The 17846-nt window shown below is 49.2% G+C and overlaps 1 protein-coding gene and 1 non-coding gene across 2 annotated transcripts in view; one reads left to right on the top strand and one right to left on the bottom strand.

The window, feature by feature from the left end:
- Positions 1-17846, bottom strand: part of LOC124612750 (importin-4-like) — a 112830-nt gene that overhangs the window by 74648 nt on the left and 20336 nt on the right. The gene's annotated exons all lie outside the window — the stretch shown is intronic.
- Positions 13379-13453, top strand: Trnat-ugu. Its single transcript has one exon. It is a non-coding gene; the product is annotated as a tRNA-Thr (tRNA).

Genomic DNA, 17846 nt, shown 5'->3' with positions numbered 1-17846 from the left:
GGAGAAAGGAAGAACCAGATGAACGACAAGAGGACAACCAACATTACTATGGACTAAGCAGGAAAAGAAAACCACAAGAGAGAAGCAAGAAACAGGTAGAAGGGGTAAAAAACAAGACAGCAAAGACCGTGGCTGGCCAACCACGAGAATAAAAAGGAAAAGCCGACCACTCTGCGACACTTTAAAACATCCACACTAAAAGCATTAGAGTGCAGAACACAAAAGGGACAAAGAACATACGCGAAAACTTATATAGAATTATGAAACCCGACACATATAAAACGTGAAACTAATCGATAAGGCGTTGTCAGCTAAAATTAATGGCAATGAGTTCAGTAACTGAAGAGTCCATTACAGTGCAGACAAAGGAGGACAGCTCACCAAGATATGGGCCATTGTCAGACCGGCACCGCACCGATACTGAGGTGGGTCATCACGGCACAGGAGGTAGCTGTGTGTCATCCAAGCGAGGCCAATGCAGAGCCGGCAGAGAATTACAGAATCCCTGCGAAAGGCCCGCATGGAGGACTGCCACACATTCTTAAGTCTCCTTAATGGAATGCATTTTGTTGTGCATGCTGAGGTTATGCCATTTTGTCTCCCAAAGCTGCAAAACCTTGTGGCATAGTACTGAATGCAGGTCAGTTGCAGAGAAGCCGGTCTCCATTAGTGGTTTCTGTGTAGCCTGTTTGGCCAGCCTGTCAAGTTTGTTGCTTGGGATTCCGATGTGACCTGGGGTCCAGACAAACACCACTGAACAACTGGACCGTTCCAGGGCATAGATGGACTCCTGGATGGTTGCAACCAAAGGATGACGAGGTAACACTAGTCAAAAGCTTGTAGGCTGCTCAAGGAGCCAGTACACAGAAGAAACGACTACCCAGGGCATGAACAGATGTGTTTAAGAGCACGAGATATAGCCACCAGCTCTGCAGTGAAAACACTGCAGCCATCGGGCAAGGAATGCTGTTCAAAATGTCCTCCATGGACATATGTGAAGCCAACATGGCCGTCAGCCATTGCTGTAAATCACTTCATGGACTCTGTACATGTCAAGAATCTAGAGAAAGGGAAACTGGAGAGCCGCAGGCTTAACCGAGTCCTTAGGGCCATGCGAAAGGTCCAGGCAACGCCACAGCCTGGGTGTACAGCGTGGAGGTGTATGAATGGACCTCAAGTACAGGTGGTAAAGGCAAGGACTCCAGTTCGGAAAGAAGGGATCAGCCACAAACTGCAATCGGAAGCCCTGACCTGGGCCGCCAATGCGGGAGATGAACCACCATGGGTGGGAAATGGAGACAGATTCAGATGCGCAGGAGAACTACGAACTGGCCAGCAGTTGTGTGCACCTAACCTGCAATGGAGGGACTGGCCTCCACAAGGACACTGGTCACTGGACTCACCCTAAAAGCTCCTACCACTTGGCTAACACCACAGTGGTGTACTTGGTCGAATAAAGGCAATGCTGAGGGCACCGCCGAACCATAAACCAGACTCCCATAGTCAAGGCGGGATTGAACAAGGGCTCTGTGGAGCTGCAGCAGTGTAGAGCGATCTGCACCCCAGTTGGTGCTGCTCAGGCAGCGGAGGGCATTGAGATGCTGCCAGCACTTCCACTTACACTGACGAAGGTGAGGAAGCAAACTCAATCGGGAGTCTAAAACCAATCCTAAGAATCAATATGTCTTCACTACAGTGCTCAACACCACTAGTACGAAATGCAGAAGATGTCTGCATACGGAGAGGGTGAGACGAACAGCCCTATAGCTGCTGCTAGACTTGACGGCCACTAAAAAGAGACACACTCAATACAGAGCCCTGTGCAGGACCCCATTCTCCTGGATGTGGAGGAGGGGGCGGGGGGGTGGAACTATGGGAGGCACCAACTTGGACATGGAAAGTAAGAAGTGACAGTAAATTGTGGATAAAAATTAGGAGTGAGCCTTGGATACCCCACATGTATAATGCGCGAATGATATGATGTCGCCAGGTCATGTCATATGCTTTTCATAAAAAAAAAAAAAAAAAAGACGGCAACCAGGTATTGGCGTCTGGAAAAGGCTGTTCAGCTGGCAGACTTGAGGCACGTGAGATTATCAGTAGTAGAGCAACCCTGGCGAAATCTGCCCTGACGTGGAGCCAGTAGGCCAAGCAACTCCAGGACCCAACCTAACTGCTGACACACCATAAGTTAAAGCAGCTTACAAAGAATGTTGATGAGGCTGATGGGCTGATAGCTATCCACATCAAGCGGGTTTTTACTGGGTCTGAGCACCGGAATGATGGTGCTCTCCCGCCATTGCGATGGGACGACACCATCGCACCAGATCCAGTTGAAGAGGACAAGAAGATGTTGCTTGTAGTCAGATGAGAGATGTTTAATCATCTAATGGTGGATCCGATCTGGCCCCGGAGCTGTGTCGGAACAATGTGCAAGGGCACTGAGGAGCTCCCACTCTGTAAATGGGGTGTTATAGGATTCACTGTGGATTGTAGTAAATGGGAGGACTTTCCCTTCCAGCCGCTGTTTGAGAGTACAAAAGGGTGCTCAGCAATCATGTTTGCGTCAGTAGATAACACACCATTTATGTCAACATAGGAACACCTGTTGGGGTCTGATACCCGAAAACACATTTGATCTTTGCCCATACTTGGGAAGGTGACGTATGGCACCCAATGCTTGAGACCTGTCTCTCCCAACACTCCTGCTTCTATCGATTGGTAAGTTGATGAACGCGGGCAGGGAGCCATTTAAAGGCTCTGAGGTGCTCCAGGGAAAGAGGTTGCTTATGCCGCTGTAGAACTCGCTGACACTACTCAATTGCTTCAGCAACTACCAGCGACCACCAAGTGGCTGTCTTCCTCCCTGGAGGCACCCTGAAGAGCGAGGGATCGCATTTTCTGCCACAGAAACAATTGTTGTTGTCATCCGCACAACCATCACATCAATGTTACCATGTGGGGGAGATTCAACAGTGACAGGAGCCCATCTGGGCAGGAGTCCATGGGCCTGACGCTGGGGCAGTGACAGAATTATGGGGAAGTGCTCACTACCACACAAGTCGTCATGTGCTCTCCAGTGGATAGATGGGAGAAGTCCTGGACTGCAAATTGATAGATCAATGGCCGAGTTGCTACCATGTGCGGCAGCCCCAGTATCTAAGAGGCAGAGGTCGAACTGAGACAGTAAAATTTCGACATCTCTGCCCCTGCCAGGAAGCACGGTGCCACCCCACAAGGCATCCCAAAAGTAGGAAAGGTTTAGGGAGTTTATCAATCAGTGCAGTTAATACATTCAGGGATAATGCATCATCTGGAGGAAGATATACATTTCAGACAGTTATTTCCTGTGTCATCCTTATTCTGAGAGCCACAGCTTCAAGAGGCGTTTGAAGGGGCACAGTTTCACTATCGACTGACTGTAGGGCATAAACGCAAACTAAACCTGACACTCCATTATAGTCTCTACTGTCCTCTAGTATCCCTTATAGCTGCAGAGGGTAGGGGTCCACATTGCTGGGAACCACATTTCCTGGAGTGCAATGCAGAAAGCAGGTGTAAAGCTTAACAGTTGCCTTAGCTCAGCCAGGCGGTGGATAAAACCACCACAATTCCACTGGAGGATGACATCGTGAGACTGGGAAGGCATGGAACATTCAGTGAGGCAGTTTACGCCTCACCTGCTGCCACTGACTTCTTGCCTGAGCAGTCTATATCCATTGTGTCTGAGGGTCTGGTGAGATCCAGGTCCTCAGCGGACGCCAGAATCTCCACCTCATCCGCAGACGCACAGCTTGTCGGTAGCTGTGGTGTGGGTGTCTGCAAATCCCTTCATCTTGGGGACCTCCTTTCTGGATTTGTCTCGCTGCTCCTTGGGTTTCCTGGCTGGGAGGAGTTCACTGATTCAGTCTCCAGGGCTGAGGATGAGTGTGAAGCCCTAAGACCAGCTGCTTTTGGGCTCTTCCGCCACTGGTGGGTGTCTTCTTTCCCACTCGCAGAAACCTGGGAAGGGAGTGACCCAAGGGACCCCTTCCTAGCGAGAGGAGCTGAAGCAGACTTATGATTCTCAAGTTCAGAAGTGGGGATTGATATCCCCAATGGTTGGGGGGGGGGGGGGGGGGGGGGAGGGGGGGTATCACTCCCGAAGTAGGTGGTGTGCGAGCAAAACGGAGGGAAGTGCCCATCAAAGGGGCAGGTGCGATCTTCTGGTTCTGAGAGGCGACAGGAATGTGTGGAACTGACGAGGCGACAACAGTTCTCATAGCAGCGGCATAAGAGGTGGTCATAGCCATAGGACTCAGGTGCTCAAATTTCCTCTTAGCCTCAGTGTAGGCCAGTCAGTCCAGTACCTTATATTCCATGATCTTCCCCTCTTTCTGTAAAAGCCTGCAGTCTGCCAAGCAAAGTGAATGATGCTCTCCACAGTTGATACAGATGGGAGGTGGGGCACATGGAGCATTAGGATGTGATGGGCATCCACAATCTCAACCTGTGACACTGGAAGTACAGTGGGAAGACATATGGCCGAACTTCCAGCATTTAAAGCACCGCATCGGGGGAGGGATGTATGGCTTGATGTCACAGCGGTAGACCATCACCTTAACCTTCTCGTACAATGTGTCACCCTCGCCAGGATTAAGGCACCGGTGACAACCTGATTATCCCTCGGACCCCGATGGACACACCGGACGAAAGTAACACCTTGCCGTTCTAAATTGGCACACAGCTCGTAGCCAGACTGCAAAAGGAGGTCCCTATGGAATATAATACTCTGGACCATATTTAAGCTCTGATGGGGGGTGATGGTTACAGAAACATCCCCCAACTTGTCACAAGCGAGTAATGCCCGTGACTGGGCAGAGGATGCTGTTTTTATCAAGACTGACCCAGAACGCATTTTGGACAAGCCCTCCACCTCCCCGAACATGTCCTCCAAATACTCCACGAAAAACTGAGGCTTCATGGACATGAAAGATTTCCAATAAACTCTTGTACATACGAGTTACCGGGGCAAATAAGCTTCACTGCCATCCTTGGCCTGGCGTTCCTCCCATGGTGTGGCCGGGGAGGGGAACGTTTTGGGGTCATTTCTTAGCATTGAAATTAGACGTTGCCTGCTTAGAGACTGCTAGGGACAGACCACCAGCAAGAGATGACATACTATGCTTTATGGCATTTCATCTGCCCTGATGCCACCCGCTCCAAGCAGGTGCCCTCCCCACGGGTGCCACCCAGCCTCAGCAAGGCCCAACTGGCAGGACGGCCATTACCGGGAGCCCCGATGCCCCAGGGAGATGGGAATCTACCCCTTGGCATATGTGGGGAGTTAACAGTACAGGCCATCAGCAGAGGGATTCCCATGTTGTCAGCAGGATACAACCAACAGGGTACATGGCGGCCTCACCACAATGGACTAGCCAGCGTGCTGGATATGAGGTGCAAGGAATTCCATGGTCCTCGTCGGCGCAGAAAACGACACGTCATAGTGGGTGGAGGAAAATGCAGCCCAGAAGGTGTCCTCGCTCAAGAGATGGAGGATGAGCAGGACTGCAATGCCACAACGAGAAAGTGGGCTCAGTATCTCAATGCATTATGGACACTATACACCACGTAAGGCACCCTTCCCAAATTGGCTTGCTCTTCAGGAACATTTTGAAAAATGGAGGTCAAACCCTACAGGGGATCATCACTTAAAGGCTGAAAGGTGTGAGACTCCTTTTAGTCACCTCTTACAACAGGCAGGAATACCTCAGGTCTATTCTAATCCCCGGGCCCCCACGGGGAAAAAGAAAAGAGGAAACAAACCAGAAAAATTTAGGGAAAAGGTGGGCAAAACCTGGTGTGCAGGCACAGTCACGGCTTCCATAACCAATGCCTATGCTAACTGAGGGGCTAATTCCAGAGGAAATTTCAAGGACTTATCAGAGTACAAGCCGCCCTCATGAAGGAAACGTAGGACAGACTTCACCATGAAGGGTATTCTGCTAACACCCGAGACAAGGAAAGTGGGAGAACATATTTAGTGCTAAGGCCAAAACGCAGGGAAAATTACACAAATTAAAGACTGCAGATGGTTGGTTGGTGTTTAAGGAACCAAACAGCAAGGTCATCAGCCCCTTGTGTCAAAGGTGGTCCATTCGGACGGATTTACATATCACAAGAGTCATAACAACAAAAGGTAAAAGGCTAAAAAACGCGAAAGTGCAGTCGTGTTGTCAATGGTGAAAACAAAAGAAGGGCAGTCAGCAATTTGGCAACCCCAAGGCTATGCTAGAGGCAGGAAACATCCCACCTCTGATGCAGTACAGGCAAGACCACCTGCTATTCAAAAGCGTTCAGCTGCTAGAATATGAAAGTGCGTATTGTAAAAGGAGACGAATGAAATCCGAAAAGCAATAAAAACAGAGTAAAAGGGAAAGAAAAGAGGATCTTGGCTAGGGAGGGGAGTCGGGAATCTCCAAACACAGCTTTCAGTGAGAGAGACCCCAACTCTCACCGCCCTGCCCCTAATCCAGACGGAGATTAAAAACTTTAGAACTGAAAATAAAAACTACTTTCACAGAGGAAACTGAGAACCAGTTCCACGATCTGGGAATTGTCTGCCAACATTAAAGGTAAAGTTCGGGGAAGTCCGTACTTAGTATGCAGAGCCAAAAGAAGGGGCATTCCACCAAAATGTGGGCTACTGACTGGAAAGCTCCACAACCACAAAGTGGGGGTGGCTCATTACAAAAAAGAAAACAATGGGTCAGCCTGGTATGGCTGATGTGAAGATGGCACAGGGTGGTCGGGTCCTTTCGGGAGAGGCAGAAGGAAGAACGCCACGGGACAGGTGTCACCTTAATCGCACAAAGTTTATTAGACAGGGAGGGAGCCTCCCAAGAGTTGGCGCATTACAGTGTGAAGTGGGATTTGATACGAAGCCGTAAATCCGCGACAGGAAGAGTTACAGAGAAGGGGGGTAAGTGATTGCTCCCCCAGCCAAACAATCAGCAAGCTCATTACCTGGGATACCCACATGGCCAGGGACCCAAAGGAAGTCAACGGAACAAGGAACATGGTGAAGATCAGCGAGATGGCCATGGATGGCTGAGACCAAGGGATGGCGGGAAAAACACTGGACAATAGCCTGAAGGCCACTCACTGAGTCCGTACATAACAAAACGCACTTGAGTTGGGACCGTTTAATGAAGGGCCTGGAAAATTGCCATCAATTCCGCAGTAAACGCCCCACATGCAGTTGGCAGGAGAGGATTTTCCATGCCAACAGAGGATGAAGGCATATCCCACATGATCAGCAGATTTAGAGCCATCGGTGTAATCATCATCATCATCATCATCATCCCAAAACTCCCATAAAATTCGGTGGAAGAAACTACGGAACACCATCGGCGAACAGAATCTTTCAGACCTTGGCTGAGATCCATTCGAATCTGGGGCCGAGGAACTAACCAAGGGGTAGGATGTTGGGGAGGGAACATGGGAGACAGGACAAAGGAGGAAGCTGAGAATCACAGTGAAGAGACGCAAGGCGGAGGCCAACCAGTAAACCCGTCCGAGGGCGGGAATCAGGTGGGCGACGTCCTTTGTCTGGGAACAGGATTGAATACGAAGGATGAGTGGGAGAGGAATGGACAGCAATTGCATAAGAAACCAGAAGCTGGGACTGCCAAACAAAATGGGGGGGGGGGGGGGGGGGGAGATACCAAATTCAACCAGCTAGTAGGTAAGGCACCGTTGGCCAGACAGATACCACAATGGTGGACTGGATCCAGCCAGTGCAGTGTGGAAGGAGCAGCCGAACCATAAACTTGACAACCATAGTCAAAGCGAGACAGCACTAAAGCCCGATAGAGGCGGAGAAGAGTGGAAGGATCCGCACCCTAAGAGGTGTGGGCAAGGAAGTAAAGGACATTGAGTTTACGGAAACATCCAATCTTCAGAAGTCTGATGTGAGGCAGCCAAGTGAGCTTGTAGTTGAAAAGAAGACCCAGGAAACTAAACTGTGGGACCACAGGTAATTATTGTGCGTCAAGGTAGAGCTACGTATCGGGGTGGACTGTAATACGGCGACAGAAGTGGACCACCCGTGATTTTAAAGGAGACACTTTAAACTCTTGTGAGAGGGTCCATGCAGAGGCACACAGTATAGCACCCTGGAGCTGCCACTCTGCAGAGGCCATCAAAGAGGAACTAACCCAAATGCAGAAACTAACCACATACAGAGCATGGGTGACCAAAGGACTGACAGAGGCCACAAGTCGATCTATAGCAATGAGGAAAAGAAGTAGACTCAATATGGAACCCTGTGGGATGCCATTCTCCTGGGTCCATGGAGAACAAAAAATAGTACCAACCCGAGCCCTGAAGGACAGATGGAACAGGAACTGGCAGATAAAAATTGGAGTGGGCCCCAAATACCACACTCATGAATCATGAAGTGTAAAAAAGATGGCGTCAAGCTGTGTCATAGGCCTTGCGAAGTTCGAAAAATACTGCAACCAAATGGCGGCGCTGGGAAAAAGCCTGCCAAACTGCAGATTCCAAGCGAAGTAAATGATCGATCAGAGACCGTGCCTCTCTGAAGCCACACTGGTAAGGGGACAATAGATCCCAAAATTCGAGGACCCAATTGAGTCGATGGGCTACCATCTGTTCAAGTAACTTGCAAACAACGTTTGTCAGACTAATTGGTCAATAACTTTTGACAAACAGGGGGTTCTTACCAGGCTTAAGGAAGAAAACCATGATGCTATCCCTCTATTGAGAAGGGAAGTCACCCTGGAGCCAAATACAGTTAAACACCTGAAGATGTTGCCGTTTTGGAGCATTGAGATGTTGAAGCAGTTGGCTATGAATGGAGTGAGCCAAGGGCCGTATCAGGAGGAGACGAAGAAAGTGCAAAAAGAAGTTCCCATTTAGTAAAAGGTTCGTTGTAAGATTCTGACTGACAAGGCGTAAAACATAAGGTGGAAGCTTTGGCCCGCTGTTTCTGGTGAAGGAAAGCAGCCAGATAGGAGGTTGATGCTGATGCTGTTGCAAAGTGGGTCATAAGTTGTTCCGCAAGAATCAATGGGTCTGTGCAAAGGCCATCCAGGAGGTGAAGGCCCAGGAGGGTAGACTGCCGATGGCAACCTTGGAGAGAGGGAAGTGCAGCCCATACCCGTGACATAGGGACAGTAGAACTGAGGGAAGACACAAAGTGTTCCCAACATATCCGTTTGCTCCATTTGATTAATTAACAGGCTTTGGCACGAAGGCGTTTAAAGGTAATAAGATTGGCAACAGATGGGTGCCTCTTAAGGTGTTGCAAAGCTCGATGACGATCATAAATGGCAATGGCCTTACTAACCAAGGAACTTGCTGGTGGCGAAATGGTCCAGATGAGCACAGGATAGCAAGGCTAGCAGCACGAACAATCACATCAGACACGTCACGTAGGAAGTCATCAATACAACCCGACAAAGAGGGAGAAAAAATGAGCTGTGCAGCATATAGAGGCCAATCGGCATGCTGGAAAGACCAGCGAGGTAACCTGTCCATCAGCGAGTGGGAAGGGAGTGAAAGAATCAACGGGAAGTGGTCACTATCGCAAAAGTCATCATGTGGTGACCAGTGTAATAAAGGGAGGAGGGAGCAAAAAGAAAGAGAAAGATCAATGGCAGAAAAGGTACCATGATTGGCACTGAAATGAGTAGGGCAGCCATCATTAAGAAGGCATGAGTCGTGAACGAGAAGAAACTGGTCTATGAGAAGACCCCGACTAGATGGAAATGCACTTCCCCACAAGGGATGATGAGCATTAAAATCCCCGAGGAGGAGGAAGGGAGGAGGAAGTTGCTGAAGAAGGGTAGTTAAGGTAGCAGGTGTAAGAGTCATGTCAGGAGGAAGATAAAGATTGCAAACTGTGACCCCCGAGTCCACGTGGACCCTAATAGCAACCGCTTCCAATGTAGTTTGAAGAGGAATCCACGTGCTAGCAACACCCGTACGGACCAACGTACAAACTTCACCAGAGGCCCGCAGGTGGCCGACCCGATTTCGACAAAGCATGGAACCCACGGAGGGCCGGTGAGTGATAAGTAAAATGAGATTCCTGCAGAACCACACAAGCTGCAGAGTAAACAAAAATAAGGGATGTCAAGTCCGGAAGATGACAGTGATACCCATTAAAATTCCATTGGATAACCACAGGACAACAACTTGAATTTGGGGTGAACAGGCTAAAGCCAGTCAAGCCACCTGGTCACTATCCGTCGCCAACAAGGAGGGGGTGACATCCATGAACAGCAGATCAGAGTCAGGTTGCGAAGGTGGGGACCGGAACTCTGGCGACACCAGAGGCTCCTTGTCCTGGGACTTATGTTTCTTCTTCTTTTGTGATTGAGATTGAGGAGGACTGTCCTGCAAAAAGGAGCCAGCTACAGCAAGATCTGGAACAGAAAGAGAGCGGGCGACCTGGGGGCCCACAGACTGGTTCTCGTGGTCGCCGTGTGGCAGCAGACCTTTGGCCTGGAAGGTGCCAGAAAGGGGGGTCCCGAGAGGGGAGCCCTTGACCGGCAGACGCCAAAGAAGTGGGACACTTCTCCGGCTGGGGAGGGTGTGGGAACTGCAGGTGAGGGGGGGAGGAGGGGGTGTGGGACTGGGGTAAGGAAGGGGGAGGAAGAGGTGAAGACGTAACTAAAACATAGCTAGATGTCATTGACACAGGATGAAGACTTGCACAGTTCTTACGAGCCTCAGTGTAGGTTAGACGATCATGGGACTTATACTCCTGTATCTTTTCCTTCTTATAAGCCGGGCAATCCGGTGAATGTGGAGAATGATTGCCTTGAAAATTAACACACACAGGAGGGGGAACAAAGTCATGGATTGGACGTCCACAATCACCACAGAGAAGGGTCTGCAAACAGTGGAAAGACTTGTGTCCAAAACACAAGCACTTAAAACACCTCATAGGTGGGGGGGGGGGGGGGGGGGGATGTACGGCTTCACGTCACATCGATAAACCATGATGACCTTCTCAGGGAGGATATCCCCTTCGAAGGCCAGGATAAAGGCACCAGTATCAATGCGATTGTCCTTCTGGCCCTTCTGAACATGCTGAACAAAGTGAACACCCTGACACCCTGCTGTCCTAGATTGTCCCTAAGTTCCTCGTCAGTTTGAAGGATGAGGTCTCTGCGAAAAATTACACCTTGAACCATATTCAAAGACTGGTGGGGGGGGGGGGGGGGTAACAGAGACAGAAATTGTGCCAAGATGGTCACAGGCATGAAGAGCCGCAGACTGTGCAGCTGAAGCAGTTTTTATGAACAACGAACCCGACTGCTCCTTGCTCAGAGTCCACTTTGGCAAACTTGTCTTCAATATGTTCCACAAAAAATAAAGGTTTGGTATTGGTGAAAGTATCCCCATCAGTTCTGGTGCAAACCAGATAGCAGGGGAAAGGTTTCGTCCCTAACCAACGAGCCTGACCCTCCTCCCAGGGGGTAGTCATGGAAGGGAAGGCCGAAGGGACAGGAGAAGCAGCAGCACTAAAATAATCATTTCCATTCAAAGAGATGGCCGTAGAAGAATGGCCAGAGTTCTGGACCTGTATGGGTTTCATTTGCATAGCATTCGCCCTGATACCACCCACTCCGATCAGGGGCTCTCCCCACAGGCGCCACCCAGCCACAGCAAGGGCCGTCTGGCACAGTGGCCATTGCTGGGAGTTTCGATGCTCCAGGATGACAAGCAACCACTCCTGGGCTTACATGAGGTGGTCAGAGCTCAGGCACCAGAAGTGTGATCCCTGTGTTTTCAGGGGCCTCAACCAAAAGGGTACATAGCGACTCCACACAGGCTGGCTACCATGCTGGCTATGGATCCTAGCATCAGACGACGACGTGAAGGAAGAGATGGAAGGAACTAGGAAAGCACACGCTGGAGACACTAGGTAAGGTGCTCTTCCCCAAATGATTCACACTACGGAATAGAAATTTAGTAATGGAGGTCAAATCCCAGAGAGGGATCAAGGAATGCTCAACGAAACCAAATCACAAAGCCAACATAACCAGGAGGCTAACAGGACTGGGCCAACAAACAAGGACACCAAGAGGGAGAGGAGCAGGCAGAGAGGAAGGGAAAGGAAATGCAGATCGGGAAAGGAAGGAAGGCTGCAATAGCTTGGAGCCCCAAGCTCGCCACACACGTACTCACGAAAGGACCATGATCCCCCTGGGGGGAGGACGGCAGAGGACAATGTATTCCCACCTGGAGAGGCAGAGGGAAGAATGTCTTATGGTGTGAGTCTATTTGATGGCATGAAATTAGGCAGGGAGTAGCCTCCCAAAATTCAGTCCACGACCAATCACAAAGGTATTTGCTGTAAAGCCATGAATCTGCCCACAGGGGGCTCATGGCGAATGGGGGAGGGGGGGGGGGGGGGGTAGGTAGCCAACCCTCTAGCCACATGATCAGCTAGTTAATTACCCGTGATACCTGCTTAGCCAGTAACCTGAAGAAAGTCGACTGAACAAGCAGCATACCATCACCAAGATCAGCAAAAGGGTCATGGATGGCAGAGACCAAGGGATGGAGGGCAAAAAACAGAGTGATAGCCTGATGTCAATACGTAACAAAACTTGGGTGCTGGATGACTACTTAATAAAACAGAGGGCCTGATAGATGGCCAATTCCAGAGTAAACACTCCTACATGCCAGGCAAGAGACGGAGTTCCGTGTCAATAGAGGATATTGAGGCATATCCCACAGGATCATTAGATTTCGAGCCATCAGTGTGAAAAACAATGATATCCTCGAAGCCCCGTAAGAGTGTCTGGAACATAGAACAGAACACCACTGAACCTTGGAGGCTTTCGGACCCAGGAAGAGACTCACCAAATCCAGGACTGAGGAACTAACCAAGGAGATGGAGGTATGGTTGGAAGAGAAAATGGGGAAGAGGACAAGAAAGAGAGATGGAAATCATGGTGGAGAGAAGTGAGGCAGAGCCCAATGGGTAAACCCACTCGAGGGCAGGCAGCTTGTGAGCAAAGGCCCGAAGCTGCAAAAAGAATAGAATAGAACAGGACAGGTGCGCAGAGGAAGGGAGGACAATGACGGAATAAGAGACCAGAAACTAGAACCGCCAAATCGAAAGGCAAGGAATTGCAGCATCAACCTGAAGACTATCGACAGGTCTAGTGTGAAAGGCACCAGTGGCCAAATGGATACCCCATGATAGTGTCCATCCCCAATAGATGGGGCAAGGAAGTGAAGAACATTGAGTTTATTCAAGCAGCCAAACTTCAGGTGACATGGTTTAACAGAATAAGCTTGTTGTCAAAAAGAAGACCCAATAATATGAACTGGGGGGACCACTATCCTCTGTGCCCGCGGTGGCTCAGATGGATAGAGTGTCTGCCATGTAAGCAGGAGATCCCGGGTTCGAGTCCCGGTCGGGGCACACATTTTTAACATGTCCCCAAGGAAGTGTATCAACGCCTGCTTGCAGCTAGGGTGTCTATTTAATTATCATTTCATTTCTAGCAAAGCTGCATGGTCATCCACGGTAACTGTTCTTTCGGGAACAGATACTACCGTCATATATAGTACTCAGATAAAATATTAGAGAATATAGCATTAAAAATGGAAGCAGGAGTGCTCTCTCTCTCTGTACTGCACCAAAACTAAAATCCCTATGGGCCTCTCAAGTAACCAGGGTGGCGGGCGGTTAAAACCCTGGATTTGAGGTCGTACTGGCTCCACACCAAGTGACTCCAGCACACATTGCATGCAGATCCCAAATGGCATTGTGGCTCGTGAACAGTTGGAAAACAGGCATTACAGAGGTGGAGGAGCAACAGTATGGTGTGCGGGTTAAGCTGGGGCTGCAAGGAACTTACACGTCCAACACACCATGAGGAACTGGCGCTGGATGGTAAGTGGCAGTTCCCGTGCCTCGGCACAGATGCTAGGTGTAGGACTGGCACATTGAGCACCCTTGGCCAGCCGAATCCTCTCATGACAGACAGCACCAAAGATCTTCAAATAAGAGGGCCTCGCTACCAAGCAACCATAGTCCAGCTGTGAATGCACAAAAGCCTGATAAAACTGAAGGAGACATGCCCTGCCCTGCCCGTTCACCAATAACTGTGGCTAAGGCACTTTAATCCCACCTTTGCAGCCCACTCTAACCTCCACACTAAGTTTCAACTGACAGCTTGCTGTTGCAACACAGGAGGAGAAATAGGAAACAGCAAAATCTGTCTACAAATAAGGATCACTGTACCACAGATGTAATACTATTGATGGTTATGGCAAAGACAGTAACACTTACAACACTGCCCTGAGGAACCCATTCTCCCGCTCAAATCGATCAGACAGCTTGCCACCAACTTGGGTCCGAGAAAACTGCTGTGACATGAAAGACCCACTGATACAGTTGTGAGAGAATACATTGTCTTAAGTAGTATTGTATGTCTTACTTATATCTAAGAATATGCTGATACAGTGATGCTTATGGAGGAAAGCCTGCTGAATAGCCACCTCTAGGAGGGTCAGATTGTCAACAGTGGACCAAAATCTTTGGAACCCACACTGAGAACGGCTAAGGACTTGCCTGATCTCTAACAACCAGACCACACAATGGTTACTCTTTCGTTCCACGGTCTTTCCTACACAGCTCGTTAAGGCGATATTTTGATAACTTCTGGGACACGTGCAGCCCTTTCCTGGTTTGAGGAGAGGGATCAGAACTGTCTCCCTCCACGAGTTGGGGAAGTTGCCTGTCTGCCATATTAGATTAAAACATTCAAGGAAGATTTCCTTTGATGCTGCTGGCAAATGTCTAAGTGTGCAGTACCTGATTTGGTCGTGACTGGGTGCAGTGTCATGAATCGCAGTCAGTGCCTATTCATGCTCCCACATGGAGAAAGGGGAATTTTAGACCTCAGAACTGTTGAACCGGAAGTCCAACTTTTCCCTCTATACAGTCACATGATAGCGATGAAATGCCAAATCTTTGCTTGTATTGACACTAGTTTGTGCAAAATGTTTGGATAGCGTCTGAGCATTGTCTCTGGGTGGTGTTTGGAGGCAGCTCTGTTTCAGCACTGTTGCTATCGGTTAACATCTGTTTACCGGAAATCCTCTGGATGGCTTCCCATACTTTTATAGAAGTGGAATGATTGATGGAGTCCAGGAACACTTTCCATGACCTTTCCTTACTCTCCCTAATGACGCGTCAAGCCTTAGCCCTGGCGACTCTAAAGGTCCTAAGGTTGTCTGCTGTCAGCAGGCATTTAAAATGCCTAAGAACTGCACGCCTTTCCCAGGTCATGGAACAGCACTCATCTGTCCACCAAAGTACTGGTCCCCTCCTAAGATGACCTGAGAACTGTGTGATGGAGGACAACGGTATGACAGATCACTTGTGTGATGTGGTCCACCCATGCTTGGACACTGTCGCAGTATTTGAACACAGCCAGCTGGCTGAAACCCATCCAGTTAACCCTGCTGACCATTTTGGGGGCTTAAGTTCATGTAGTGAGTCATTTAGTAGTTTAAGGCAGATTGGGAAGTGGCCACTGGAATGAAGGTTGTCAATGACCTCCCACTGAACAGAGTTGGTGAGGTTGGAAGGCCAGAAAGAGGGGTCAACAGCTGAGAATGACCCAGTAACAGAAGAGAAATATGTGAGAGTACCCATGTTGAGGATGAATAGCTCACGGGACGTCGCGAGGCCCTCCAAAACCCAACCCCGAGGGCAAGTATTGGTAGAGCCCCACAGGACATGATGGGCATTGAAATCATCCAGGAGGAGGAATGGTCGCAGGAGTTGTGCTATAAGACCCCTGAAAGCCTCAGAGTCTAGTGCATCTTGTGGAGGTAAATACAGTGAGCAAACAGTGATCTTTCGATATACATGAATTTGAAATGCAACTGCTTGCAGGTCAGTAGCCAAGGGGAGGGCAGGAGTGGTGTGCATTAATGACAAAAAATGCAACATCTCCCTTGGCCCTTTTCCCCAATAGGTCATCCTTGCAGTATAGCACATATCCCTGTAGCATAGGGAGATCTGAATCTTTAAATGCATTTCTTGTAAACAAAAGCACAAGGGACATGCCTGCGCTAGGAGTTTCAGTTCCTTCACATGAGTCCTGAACCCATTCATATTCCACTGTAGTATGAAAGCCATGTCATCGGTGCAGTTTTAATTTACCCCTATCTTTGCACTGTGGAGGTGAAGCACTTTACGGAGGGGAGGGAGTGGAGGGGCTGCCTGGATCCAAGGCATCTGACTCCCTGTTATGCTCATCAGTCAGACGGGAAAGAATGATGTCTGATGGCACTTGGGACAGCTTTTGAACTGAACATTGTGAGCCTTTCCTTGCACTCTGTCCTTTCGAGGGTGAGGGGGAATGGGGGCGTTGAGAGGCACACTGTTTTTCTTGTACCTTCTGGATGCTCGGTGTGGAACTGTTGTTGGTCTTCCCCGGTGCAGCTGTCTGGATTGCTTTGTCCTCACTCTTTTTCCCTTGACATGTACATGTGCCAGTACAGCTGCTTCTGGTGGATAGAGGCACACTAGTGCATCTTGTCTGTGTCGAAGCGTCCATCTTGGAATTAGGATTCTGCACCAAGGAAGAATATGAGGTGACAAAGAGAGGGATTTCCTTGCTTTATATTCTTTTTTAGCTTCAGCACAGGGGATCCGCTCGGTCACTTATCTCCTGTATTTTGCATCCTTAAGCAAAAACCGGGCAGTCTCGGCTTCAGACTGGGCGGTTCCCAGAGCAGTTGATGCAGATCACTGGAGACCGGCTGTCAGTCCCAGCATCACGAGCGACTTTTCCACAGTTCCCGCACATTGTTTCACCTCGATAACTCATGGTTGTATGGCCGAAATGCTGGTATTTATAGCACCGCATAGAGTTTGGACTGTAAGGCCAAACATTAAGTCAAAGTAACCCCACTATAAGTTGTTCAATCAGTGTCAGAGAATTGAATGTGACAATGAAAGTGGCAGTCTTTTCAGTTGCCCCATTATACCTGTGCATTTGTTGCTCCACATCGACTATTCCCTGGGATGCCCATTCTTGGTTCAGTTCTGCTACGTTCACATCCAAGATATCTCGGCGTGTGACAATGCCCTTACTGGAGTTAAGAGAGGTGTTCATTCCAACAATGATATCATAGTCATCCAGTTTCTGCAATTTCTTAAGAAGGTCTATCTGCTTTGACCTGCTAGTTTCAACCAACAATGAGCCATTATGCAATCGTTTTATAGATTTTAACGTTGCAGTGAGGCCTTCCAAACCCTTATGGACATAAAAGGGGACACTTTTTCAAATCTCTCCTTCCTCTTCATCACCAGAAACACACTTATTCATGACTCCATGAGCTCTATTTCTGCAGTCCAAAATATTCTTTTTATCCGGAGGACAAGCCCCTCTCATTCTTTTGAATGAATGGGTGTGAATACACCCAAGCAGTGCATACTTCCCACCGGGAGGAGAGGATGATGATTTTGAAGGTTCCATCTCAGTCTCATGAGCAGCTAGGGAAATAAGGGTCCACTCAGACAGAGCCTCACATGCCTTAGTAAGCCATATACTACTGAGGTGCGGTAGGTTCCTCAGAGGTTTCCCGCTAATGACTGTTCCCCTCAACAGCCATGCATCCCATCAATGTGCAGCACACCTTAAGGTAGAGTGTTTTCTTTTGAGGTTTATCCTGTTCTCACGATCTGGGCGGTCAAGCCAAGATACCTGTTCCCTGAGACACACGACATTCCACCGCCGCACCATGCGGTGGCCACTGAAGCATGCCCAGAGCTTACGGTGACGGGGAATTGG

Source organism: Schistocerca americana, chromosome 4, assembly GCF_021461395.2.
Source record: "Schistocerca americana isolate TAMUIC-IGC-003095 chromosome 4, iqSchAmer2.1, whole genome shotgun sequence".
Lineage (NCBI taxonomy): Eukaryota > Metazoa > Arthropoda > Insecta > Orthoptera > Acrididae > Schistocerca > Schistocerca americana.
This window is presented reverse-complemented; position numbering and strand designations above follow the sequence as displayed.